The sequence below is a fragment of the Mustelus asterias genome, unplaced genomic scaffold (genome assembly GCF_964213995.1).
Source record: "Mustelus asterias unplaced genomic scaffold, sMusAst1.hap1.1 HAP1_SCAFFOLD_69, whole genome shotgun sequence".
Taxonomy (NCBI): Eukaryota; Metazoa; Chordata; class Chondrichthyes; order Carcharhiniformes; family Triakidae; genus Mustelus; species Mustelus asterias.
The window spans coordinates 877,588-890,553 of record NW_027590131.1 but is presented as its reverse complement, the minus strand read 5'-3'; the positions used below and the strand labels follow the sequence as shown (position 1 = coordinate 890,553).

Sequence of the window (12,966 nt, the reverse complement as noted above, 5' to 3'; positions counted from 1 at the left end):
GGAAGCTGGTGATTGCGGATTCAGACAAGGTGATGGTTGTTAAGACTGTCCACGCTCCATTGTAACATCTTTCTCTTTTCTGTTCCAGCCATTCCTAATTGGCTAAATGTGTGAACTTGACTGCCGCTTTGACCCTGACTACTTCTCCATGGACATTAATATCTTCTTTTACTGTCTGCCAGGCAGTGAACTGAAAGTGTTAATTTGTATATAACTGCCTTGGTCCCCAGTTGGCAAATGTCTGGCTTTTAATTTAAACACATCAGAAATAGTGTCAGTTGTCGACTGCATGGCCCCTTGCCCCTGCTCTGCATTGAATATAATCGTGGCTGCTCTTCTGCCCCAACTCCACTTTCCCAGCTGCTCCTCATATCCCTTCACTCGATAAGAGATCAGAAATCTCAGTCCTGAATATTTTCAGTGCTGGATCATCCACCTTCTCTGGGGTAGAGAATTCCAAAGATTCACAACCCTCTGAGTGAAAACATTTCTCCTCACCCCAATTCTAAACAATCCACGGCTTATCCTGAGATCCTGCACTGCTGTTTTCAATTTCCAAACGAGTGGAAAACAATTACTTAGTGTCTACATTGCCCAGCCCTTTCAGATACTTGTATGTTTCAGCGCAATCACCGCTTATTCCTCTCAACTCAGTGTATAAGCCAAAATTATTCCGTTTGTCATCCGAAGAGAACTATCTCATCCTGCATTTCATATCCCTTTGAGGCCTCATTTCTCTTTAGCACTGTGTCTTCTTCCAGACCGAGAATTTTCAACCTCCTGTTCACATAGGTCTATGGTTTTTCCCCTCTGAGATCTCAGCATTCCTCCACGTTTGGCCTCCTGTGTATCTCCACTCCCTTTGACCTGCAGCTCTGAAATTCCTTCCCTGAACTCTTTGCTTTTATGTCTTTTACCTGGAGATGGTAATCACTTTTTCATCCAACTTCCCACAGAGAAAATACTCAGAACTGAAGTGGATGGCCTCACACTGCCTATTCATAGATTTCCAGTTTTTTTATGCTGTAGCTTTACCAACTCACTTAGTCCCTCTGTGTTCCCGATTTCTAGGAATTAAATACGGTCAAATTCTGATTCAATTACAGCTAGTAGGTTAGGAAACTTAAAGAATGAGCTAAAATACAAGTTCAGATGAAGGGTCATCTTGACTCAAAACTTTGGCTCGATTCTCTCTTTTCATTTGGAGGCCCACACTGTCTGTAATTTACACACAGTAAAACAACAACCTGAATTGTTGTCTTGTCCTGCCAAGTGGGTGCAGGAGAACCAGTGGACCTCACCCAACAGAGATGGAGAGTTGGAAGCAGTGTTAGAGTGCACACTGCTCTCACCTGTCTTACTCTTATCAATTTAACATCAAAATTGATATTTAACCTCGTGGATCCGATCTAGAATCCTCAGCATATTGGATCAGGTTATAAATCAGTAATTTCCAAATCTGTATATTTAAAATCACTCGATAGCAAATCTTTTGTTCAGAGATTTGGTTGAACCCAGAATAAAACTATCAGTAAGTTTAGGGGCCTGATTCTATAACTGGCACAGGATGGAACATTGAAAGTGTTTTTGCTAAACTATCGTTTCTAAAGTTTGCCCTTTGAACCCGATTATCTGATCATTCTCTGAATAAAAATGTTGCACCATCTGAAATAAACAATCCAAGATCAACTGATTAAAAGGGAGGTGCAAATCCTCCAGAAGTTTCACACTTCATTATTCAACCAACATTTAAATACAGTAACAGGATGAAATTATTCCGCCCCTTGAGCCTCTTCCTCTATTTAATTAAATGTTGCCTAATCTGCATCTTAACTCCATTTACCCTGAGTAGATGTCATCCTCGATAAGGACAGTTGACGATGACCTGCCATAGATTCACTTCACTTGTCATCCTGAGTTAGTGAAATTCTGAGCATCTTCTTGAATAACTCCATTGGGCCAGAATCTGGTGTCTCAGTTGCTGGTTTACAATAATAAATGTAACTGGAGTGTTAGTGCTCATTGCCCAACAGCTGCAGCCATTGTTGCTCAGAGATCATTCAGTTTGGAAGTTAAATGGTGAATCTCCATGTATAGAAACAGCCCTTCTCTCAGCTCATTGACAAGGAACTGGCTCCTGGGCTCTGGGGTGAAACCACAAATATCAGTAAATCAATGTTTGCTCAAAGTTCCGAAGTCCCAGTTGGAATTTGTTTCTTATCATTTGACTGATTTACTGAACATCTCTGGAACAAGAAGAGTTAAAGTAAAATTTCGAATGAAACTTGTTGACAGTTGAATTAGCCGCAGGTTGTCAAACAGGTTGAATTTGATCCCTGGAATGGGGCCGCTCCCTTCTCTGCAGTAAGTGGGGAATGTTTAAATTGAATTCCATGCTGAGGATGGGCAGCAGCTTTCACACAGAGGGTAAAGCTGTGAGCCTCACTGAAAAGGGATACAATCACATTTCCAATTTGTTTCATTTCAGCAAGTTGCAAGAAATTTCTATCTCATTGATGCAGAGGATCAGGGATAGAACTGACACACACTACACGGAAATGAAGAGACAGGGATTTTTTGCAGACAGAATATAAGATTAATGTAACTTCTTACATTTAATGCCTTGACCAATATTCTGTACATGCAGCTTGTCCTGGATTCCAACATATCTCTGTTTCTTTGGTCTCTCTTTCCCCAATCCATCCATTTATTGTGTATTTCATCGGCTTATTTGCCTTTTCTAAATGCATTACCTCACACTACTCTGGATTAATTTTATTTGACACTTTTCTGCCCAGCTGTTCAGTCCACAGACATCTTCCTTCATTCTAAAGCTTTCTGTCTCACTGTTAACGACTCAACCAATTTTCATATAACTTGCAAACTTCTTAATCATGGCTCCTATATTGAAGTCAGTGCAGGAGGATCATTTGCAACCTCAGGAAGGTTTTGCTTCTGCAATTCGCTCCAGCCCCAATTAAGTCTCCCATGTGGGGTTTACGCGTCATGGCCAATGGTGATGGAACCAGTAAATGTTTGTTCGCAATATTGGAAGTGCTGGAACCCTGAGGTACAATGGCTGCTTACGGGTGGAGCACTCTTCAGGAAGAGGACTTGTGTTTAGTTTACAGGAAGTCAGGAAACTTCTTCACGCCTTTCGCTCAGATTATTGCTCGTTGAAGTTGGAAATGGGAGGCTCTGACGAAGAACTACAGAGGAATGTGCAGAACTGTGAAGAGTGGAGAAATAAGCAGAGGACCTTCCTTGTGCCGATCACTGCTATATTTAGGACTAATTATTGATATTTACCACAAACAGCAAGGCGCCGAGTACGGAGTCCTCACTGGATAGTCATTCAATTACAAAAAATATCCATCCACCATTACAATTTGATTCTAGCCACTGAGCCAGTTTTGGATCCAAATGACCACTTTCTTTCCCTTGGATCCAATGGCTTTTACTTTTCTGAACAGTTGTCAGAAAAACCCTCACTAAAACCCACGTAGACTGCATCAAACAAGTGTCTCTCTAATCTGAAAAAAATCCAGTGAGGATAGTCAGACATCACCTTTCTTTTACCAATTGATGCCTTTCCAAAGGAGCATTTATAATAACTGTCGGAAGGTCTTTGAATAATTTGTCCACCAAGATCAAACTGACTGACCTGTAATTACCCCTTGCTGCTTTTTAAATAACTGTACAACATTAGCAGTTCCCCAATCTGACAACATCACGCTGCAGCCAAAGAGCACTGGAAAGTGATGGTTAAAGCTTCTTCTTTTTATTCCCTTACTCATCTTGGCAGCCTGGGATGCATTTCATCCAAATCTTTCAAAGATGGTGAATATCTCAACACTTCATCCCTCACTAAGTTTAACACATTCAATATTTCACAACCCTCATCTTTAACTGAGAGGTCTGCTTCGCTTCCCTGTTTTGTGAAAACAGACACACAGATCATTAAGAACCATGTGCATTTCGTCTCTCTCCATCCACAAGTTTCCATTTTGTTTTTTAATGCTTGGTATTCTTGTCTGAGTTATCTGTTTGCATTTTTTGTCTTTATAAAATATATTTTGTCTTTCCTTTTTACAGCCCCCTTATTGTTTCCTGCCCTCTCTTTGCTTTTGCGAGTTCCTTTTTAATTCCAGCTCTGTAATCGCAGACTGACACATTCCCAGGTTCAGGATAATGTACTGGGGCCACAGTAAAATCTGGGGCAGCTCCCACAAAGGGAAAAGGCTGCTTTTTAAGACCCCTCAGCGAGAGAATGAAAACTCAAAATAAACCCTCAGGCTACACGTTTGACGTATGTTCACGCTAAATGTTAACTGTGATTGTGAATGGAGTAAATAACATACAGAATTGGGAGAAACTTATTTGTTTTGCACTTTGTGTGCTGTCAGCTTTGAGTAGTCTTGTAATATACTTTTGTAAACTTCATGTGTAGAGTATATTGTTGGACAAATGCATTTTGATTGCTCTTTGCCCCCCAACCTCAATTCATCTCAGTTAATTCTGGGACAGTTGAAATCCACTTTGATCGCTGCCATTTTGTTTCTGCACTTGGAAAGGCCAGGCCTATTCGGGAAAGTCAGCATGTGCCTGTGTGGGGCAGGTTATGTCTTACTAACTTGATTGGTTTTTTTTGAGGGGTGATGAAGGTGATCGATGAGGGTAGAGTAGTGGATTTAGTCTACATGGACTTTAGTAAGGCTTTTGACAAGGCCCCTTATGTTAGGCTCATCCAAAAGATTTACAAGCATGGGATCCACGGTGACTTGGCCACTTGGATTCCGAATTGACTTGCCCAAAGAAGTCAGAGTTGTGGTAGAAGGGTGTTTTTCTGGCTGGAGGTCCGTGACTAGTTATGTTCCACAGGGATACGCACTGGGACCTATTGCTTTGGGATATATATAAATGACTTGGATGATAACATGGATGGGTCAGTAAATTTGCAGACAACTCTAGGTATGTGGAGTTGTGGATAGTATAGAAGGTTGTCAAAGGATACAGCGGGATATAGATCAGTTGCAGATATTTGCAGAGAGATAGCAGATGGAGTTTAATCCGGGCAAGTGTGAAGTGCTGCACTTTGGAAGGTCAAATGTTAAGGGTAAGTATACAGTCAATGGCAGGACCCTGGATAGCATTGATGGACAGAGGGATCTTGGGGTTCAAGTCCATAGCTCCCTGAAAGGGGCTATACAAGTAGATATGGTTGTAAAGAAAGTGTACGGCATGCTTGTCTTTATTGGTCGGGGCATTGAGTTTAAGAGTTCGGATGTCATGTTGCAGCTTTATAAAACTTCGGTTCGGCTGCACTTCGAGTATTGTGTTCAATTCTGGTTGCCACGTTGCAGGAGGGGTGTGGAGGCTTTGGAGAGGGTGCAGAAGAGGTTTACCAGAATGCTGCCTAGATTAGGGGATATGAGCTATAGGAGAGGATGGACAAACTCGGGTTCTTTTCTCTGCAGTGGCAGAGGCTGGGGGGAGACCTGAAAGGAATCTATAAAATGATCATAGGGTTGACATTTACTAGAAGATTTTCTACCGAGAGTTACTACTAAGAGGCCTGCACTTAACGTGAGAGGGGGATTGTTCAACAGAGATGTGAGAGGCATATTTTTTACTCAGAGTGGTAGGTGTCTGGACCGCGGTGCCAGGGGTGGCGGTGGTAGGTGTCTGGAACGCGTTGGCAGGGGTGGTGGTGGTAGGTGTCTGGACCGCGGTGCCAGGGGTGGCGGTGGTTGGTGTCTGGAACGCGTTGCCAGGGGTGGCGGTGGTAGGTGTCTGGAACTTGTTCCCAGGGGTGGTGGTGGTAGGTGTCTGGAGCGCGGTGCCAGGGGTGGTGGTGGTAGGTGTCTGGAACGCGGTGCCAGGGGTGGTGGTGGTTGGTGTCTGGAGTGCGTTGCCAGGGGTGGCGGTGGTTGGTGTCTGGAGCGCGTTGCCAGGGGTGGCGGTGGTTGGTGTCTGGAACGCGTTGCCAGGGGTGGCGGTGGTTGGTGTCTGGAACGCGTTGCCAGGGGTGGCGGTGGTTGGTGTCTGGAGCGCGGTGCCAGGGGTGGTGGTGGTTGGTGACTGGATCACGTTGCCAGGGGTGGCGGTGGTTGGTGTCTGGAACACGTTGCCAGGGGTGGCGGTGGTAGGTGTCTGGAGCGCGTTGCCAGGGGTGGTGGTGGTAGGTGTCTGGAACGCGGTGCCAGGGGTGGTGGTGGTAGGTGTCTGGAGTGCGTTGCCAGGGGTGGCGGTGGTTGGTGTCTGGAGCGCGTTGCCAGGGGTGGCGGTGGTTGGTGTCTGGAACGCGGTGCCAGGGGTGGCGGTGGTTGGTGTCTGGAGCGCGTTGCCAGGGGTGGCGGTGGTTGGTGTCTGGAACGCGTTGCCAGGGGTGATACGATAGGGGAATTTAATAGGCTTTTAGAGAAGCACATGAATATGCAAAAAAGAGAGTTATACGGACCAGGGGCAGGCAGAAGGGATTAGTTTAATTTGGCATCATGTTCAGCACAAAATCGTGGGCTGAAGGGCCGTTTCCTGTGCTATGTTCTATGCAGAGAAACATAGAAGATAGGAGCAGGAGGAGGCCATTTAGCCCTTTGAGCTGCTCCGCCATTCACTACGATCATGGCTGATCGTCCAACTCAATCGCCTCATCCTGCTTTCTCCCCAGAACCTTTGATCCCATTTGCCCCAAATGCTATATCCAGCCGCCTCTTGAGTACATTCTTCTCAGCAATGTCACTACATATTTGCTCTTTGACTTCCTTTTGACTGTCTGGGGTAGATGTTATACTCCCAGAACTGTCAGTGTCCCTTTCTTGTTCTTCAGTTCAATCCATATGACCTTATTTGATGATACCTTTACGAATTAAAATATTATACATTGATGTTAATATTAGTAGAAGAGTGGTAACTACTTTCACCTCCTACAGTGTTCATTGGTCAACTGCTGACACAATGAGAAATTTGGTCACTGTATTCAAGTTAGAGCTTCAACCAGGGCACTCATCTCATGGAGATTGTCACTGTCCAGAGGAATCATATCCACTTATAATGTATAAGTGCAGAGATATAATTCATACATTACCAGAGCTTAATATCAAAACTCCATCAAATCAAACACATCAAACATAAATGTTAACATAGTACAATCCTGCCAGGCTGTTAGAAACCAAGTGAAGGATTATTTAATTCACCATTGATCACCAAACTCCACATTTCCCTTGAGAATATTCTCTGCCGTGGGAATTAGTCTGGTTTCATCCTGCACTGGGAGTAAATCTTTAACCAATGGGATTTCCCAGTGTGGAGTCTCAGTGCACAGGATCCCACCTGGAACCAGGTTGTGGAGACCAGTGGGACTCTCTGGATTTCACTGGGCAGCTGTCTGTGTCACACCGGCTGTGGAGAGTTAATGATCACTCTCGGGAAATGCCTGATCCCAGAGCTAACAGATGTTGTATGATGGAGAGGTGGATTTATTCACTGGTTCGGCTAAAGGCAACACTTCAGTCAAATTGATCTTAATCGTGTTTATCTCCAGATGAATGTGGATCCAGATTCACAACAATATTTGACGATTGTGACACACCAAGGGCTATTCAGATAGACAAGACTTCCATTTGGCATCATGTCTGCACCTGTGCTGTTCCAATGTGCCATGGATCAAATTCTAAGCGGATTAGAAAGAGTCCAGTGTTTCATAGGCCATATCTAAGTTACTGGAAAGAATGAGGAAGAACATCTCCACAACCTAGATGTCACACTCCAGAGACTAGAAGATCATGGATTAAGATTACGGAAAGATAAATACGGAAGATTTCCAATCTTCTATAGATGCAAAGAGACTGCACAAATTGCCTTCAAAAGTCAAAGCCATTTCTGACGCACCTGCACCTCAACATCAATCATCTTAATTCTCCTTTGGGCTTATTAAAGTATTTTTCATGAAAGGTTTGTCACTAATCTAGCGACTATTCTTAAACATTTACACAACTTTTTGTGTCATAAGAGGAAACAGAAATGGAAATGGGTGGATGTGTGTGAGAAAGCCTTCGTACAAGCTAAAGAGGTACTAGTAAAGTCAGAAATCCTGACACACTTTAATCCAAATTTACCTTTGCAACTGGCACATAACGCATCGCCTTATGGGATGGAGGCAGCAGTTTCTCACGCAATGCCCGATGGGAAAGAGAAGCCGATAGTTTTTGCACCAAGACCTTGAACAGAGCAGGAATGAACTCTGCACACAAACAAAAGGAAGCTCCAGGAATCATTTTCAGAATCAGGGCAACACCGATGTGGAAGGAAATGTACTGAATTAATGGATAATCGGTCACTAACAATGTTTTTTGGGCCTCATACTAGGATTCCATTTCTCACAGTCAGCCGGACATACCATAAAATATCGTCAGTCAAGTTTCCAGAGGGAAGCTGAGTTATTAAAGAAGTTATTTTTGGTGGTCAGGGCTCGATACCCAAATCGAGGAGAGAGCAGCGAAGTGTTTGTCTTGTGCAAAAGTTCAGAGCCTGTTGCCACGAGCTCCATTTCACCGAGGGGAATGCCCGCAAGGACCATGGTCAGCTCTGCTGAGGGCTGTTGGCTCTATTCACTCTCCACAGATGCTGTCAAACCTGCTGAGATTTTCCAGTGTTTTCTGTTTATGTTTATTTATTCGTGTCACAAGTAGGCTTACATTAACACTGCAATGAAGTTACTGTGAAAATCCCCAAGTCGCCACACTCCGGCGCCTGTTCGGGTTACACTGAGGGAGAATTTAGCGTGGCCAATGCACCTAAGCAGCACGTCTTTCGGACTGTGGGAGGATACCGGAGCAACGGAGGAAACCCAGGTCAACAAGGGTTGAACGTCCAAAGTGATCCAAGCCGGGAATCGAACCCGGGTCTCTCGCACTGAGAGTCACCGGTGCTAACCACTGGGCCACCCATCCCACCCTTTGGTTCAGATTCCAATATTCACAGTATTTTGCTTTGATTTCAACAAAAGCGATTTGCATTCTTATAGCTCCTTTAATGCTATAAAATATTCCAAAGTCCTTCACTGGAGCAAAATGAGGCAAGTTTATTGTCTTACTGTCCTTACTGGACAGGAGAGTAAAAGCTTGATAAAAGAGGCAGATTTGTAAAAGATTTCTAAGGGACAGATGGGAGTAAATTCTGGAGCTCTGGACCCAGGCAGATGAAGGCACGGCTGACAATAGAGGGATGAAAGAAATGAGGGACGCAGAATTGAAAGAACGCTGAAACTTTGGATGGTTCCAGCGTTGGAGAATGTTAAAGATATCGGAAGGGATGAAATCATTCAGAAAATTGAAGATGGGAATGAGAACTTTAAAATCAAGGCATTTCTGGACTGAATCCCAATGTCGGTCAGTGAACACAGGAGGCAGGGTCGACAGGCAGCCTGGAGTGAATAAGATCCAGTTTTAAATCCTGCCAGTGGCCAGGGACAGCAGGGTGTGACTGCAAGTCAGGCAGGTAAAGGGAACCAGCAGTCAGGAACTCAGGAGCCTCAGCCCTTGACCCTGTCCAACAGGTACGAGGCACTTGCTCCCTGTGTGGATGGCAAACAGGGCTGCAGGAAGGATGAGTCAGCTGACCAAGGCACCATGGTTCAGCAGGCCATTCAAGGGGAGGAAGTAAATAGGCAAGTTGTAGTTGTAGGGGATTCTATTATCAGGGGGATAGATAGTATCCTTTGTGAGCAGGATAGAGTGTCCCGCATGGTATGTTGCCTGCCCGGTGCTAGGGTGCGGGACATCTCTGACCGGCTTGAAAGGATACTGGAGAGGGAGGGGGAGGATCCAGTTGTTGTGGTCCATGTTGGTACCAACAACATAGGCAAGTCTAGGAAAGAGGACCTGTTTAGAGATTACAAAGAGCTAGGATTCAAATTAAAAAACAGGTCCTCAAGGGTCATAATCTCCGGATTACTGCCCGAGCCACGTGCTAATTGGCATAGGGAGGCAAGAATAAGGGAAGTTAACACGTGGCTGAAAGAGTGGTGTGGGAAAGAGGGGTTCCTTTTCATGGGACACTGGCATCAGTTTTGGGGCAGGGGGGACCTATACCGTTGGGATGGTCTCCACCTGGACCGAGCTGGGATCAGTGTTCTGGCGAAGTGAGTAAATGGGGTGGTCAATAGGACTTTAAACTAGAGATTGGGGGGGAAGGGAAAGTCAGGGAACCAAGAGGTGAAGGAATCAGTGGGAAGCGTAGCTGCTTAGGGTTACAAAAAATCACGAAAAGACAGCACTCAGGAGAGGTTCCGATAGTCCCCATCTCACAAAATATGACACAGTGTCTGGAAAGGCTCAGTAAACCAAGGTCCACCACACTACGAAAACAAAAAGGGACGGTCAATAGGGAATTAAAGGTGCTATATTTAAATGCCCGCAGTGTCCGGAACAAGGTAGATGAGCTTGTGGCCCAGATTGTGACTGGCAGGTATTATGTGGTAGGCATCACAGAGACGTGGTTGCAGGGGGTTCAGGACTGGCAGTTAAACATCCAGGGATTCACAACCTATCGAAAAGACAGAGAGGTGGGTAGAGGGGGCGGGGTTGCCTTGTTAATTAGAAATGAAATTAAATCAATAGCACTAAACGACATAGGGTCAGACGATGTGGAGTCTGTGTGGGTAGAGATGAGGAACCACAAAGGCAAAAAAACCATAATGGGAGTTATGTACAGGTAATTACAGGCGCATGAGGGAGGAACTGACAAAAATCGACTGGAAGCAGAGCCTAGTGGGAAAGACAGTAGAACAGCAATGGCAGGAGTTTCTGGGAGTAATTGAGGACACAGTGCAGAGGTTCATCCCAAACAAAAGAAAGGTTATCAGAGGGGGGATTAGGCAGCCATGGCTGACAAAGGAAGTCAGGGAATGCATCAAGGCAAAAGAGAGAGCCTATAATGTGGCAAAGAGTAGTGGGAAGTCAGAAGATTGGGAAGGCTATAAAAACAAACAGAGGATAACAAAGAGAGAAATAAGGAAGGAGAGGATCAAATATGAAGGTAGGCTAGCCAGTAACATTAGGAATGATAGTAAAAGTTTCTTTAAATACATTAAAAACAAACGGGAGGCAAAAGTAGACATTGGGCCGCTCCAAAATGACGCTGGTAATCTAGTGATGGGAGACAAGGAAATAGCTGAGGAACTTAATAAGTACTTTGCGTCAGTCTTCACAGTAGAAGACATGAGTAATATCCCAACAATTCAGGAAAGTCAGGGGGCAGAGTTGAATATGGTTGCCATCACAAAGGAGAAAGTGCTAGAGAAACTAAAAGGTCTGAAAATTGATAAATCTCCGGGCCCAGATGGGCTACATCCTAGAGTTCTAAAGGAGATAGCTGAAGAAATAGTGGAGGCGTTAGTTATGATCTTTCAAAAGTCACTGGAGTCAGGGAAAGTCCCAGAGGATTGGAAAATCGCTGTTGTAACCCCACTGTTCAAGAAGGGAACAAGAAAAAAGATGGAAAATTATAGGCCAATTAGCCTAACCTCAGTTGTTGGCAAAATTCTAGAATCCATCGTTAAGGATGAGATTTCTAAATTCTTGGAAGTGCAGGGTCGGATTAAGACAAGTCAGCATGGATTTAGTAAGGGAGGTCGCGCCTGACAAACCTGTTAGAGTTCTTTGAAGAGATAACAAATAGGTTAGACCAAGGAGAGCCAATGGATGTTATCTATCTTGACTTCCAAAAGGCCTTTGACAAGGTGCCTCACGGGAGACTGCTGAGTAAAATAAGGGCCCATGGTATTCGAGGCAAGGTACTAACATGGATTGACGATTGGCTGTCAGACAGAAGGCAGAGAGTTGGGATAAAAGGTTCTTTCTCAGAATGGCAACCGGTGACAAGTGGTGTCCCGCAGGGTTCCGTGTTTGGGCCACAGCTGTTCTCTTTATATATTAACGATCTAGATGACGGGACTGGGAGCATTCTGGCCAGGTTTGCCGATGATACAAAGATAGGTGGAGGGGCAGGTAGTATTGAGGAGGTGGGGAGGCTGCAGAAAGATTTAGACAGTTTAGGAGAGTGGTCCAAGAAGTGGCTGATGAAATTCAACGTGGGCAAGTGCGAGGTCGTACACTTTGGAAAAAAGAATAGAGGCATGGACTATTTTCTAAACGGTGACAAAATTCATAATGCTAAAGTGCAAAGGGACTTGGGAGTCCTAGTCCAGGATTCTCTAAAGGTAAACTTGCAGGTTGAGTCCGTAATTAAGAAAGCAAATGTAATGTTGTCATTTATCTCAAGAGGCTTGGAATACAAAAGCAGGGATGTACTTCTGAGGCTTTATAAAGCACTGGTTAGGCCCCATTTGGAGTACTGTGAGCAATTTTGGGCCCCACACCTCAGGAAGGACATACTGGCACTGGAGCGGGTCCAGCGGAGATTCACACGGATGATCCCAGGAATGGTAGGCCTGACATACGATGAACGTCTGAGGATCGTGGGATTATATTCATTGGAGTTTAGGAGGTTGAGGGGAGATCTGATAGAAACTTACAAGATAATGAACGGCTTAGATAGGATGGATGTAGGGAAGTTGTTTCCATTAACAGGGGAGACTAGGACGCGGGGGCACAGCCTTAGAATAAAAGGGAGTCACTTTAGAACAGAGATGAGGAGAAATTTCTTCAGCCAGAGAGTGGTGGGTCTGTGGAATTCATTGCCACAGAGGGCTGTGGAGGCCGAGACGTTGAGCGTCTTCAAGACAGAAATTGATAAATTCTTGATTTCTCGAGGAATTAAGGGCTATGGGGAGAGAGCGGGTAAATGGAGTTGAAATCAACCATGTTGAATGTGGAGTGGACTCGATGGGCCGAATGGCCTTACTTCCGCTCCTATGTCTTATGGTCTTATGGTCTATGACTGAGCATGGGAAATACATTTCTCACTGTGCAGCCCCACTTCCATTCAGCAGTTAAACAGTTAATG

General features: G+C 44.7%; 1 protein-coding gene across 1 annotated transcript in view; it reads right to left on the bottom strand.

The window, feature by feature from the left end:
* LOC144483448 (NACHT, LRR and PYD domains-containing protein 3-like) overlaps window positions 1–12,966 on the bottom strand; it is a 396,724-nt gene that overhangs the window by 104,328 nt on the left and 279,430 nt on the right. The gene's annotated exons all lie outside the window — the stretch shown is intronic.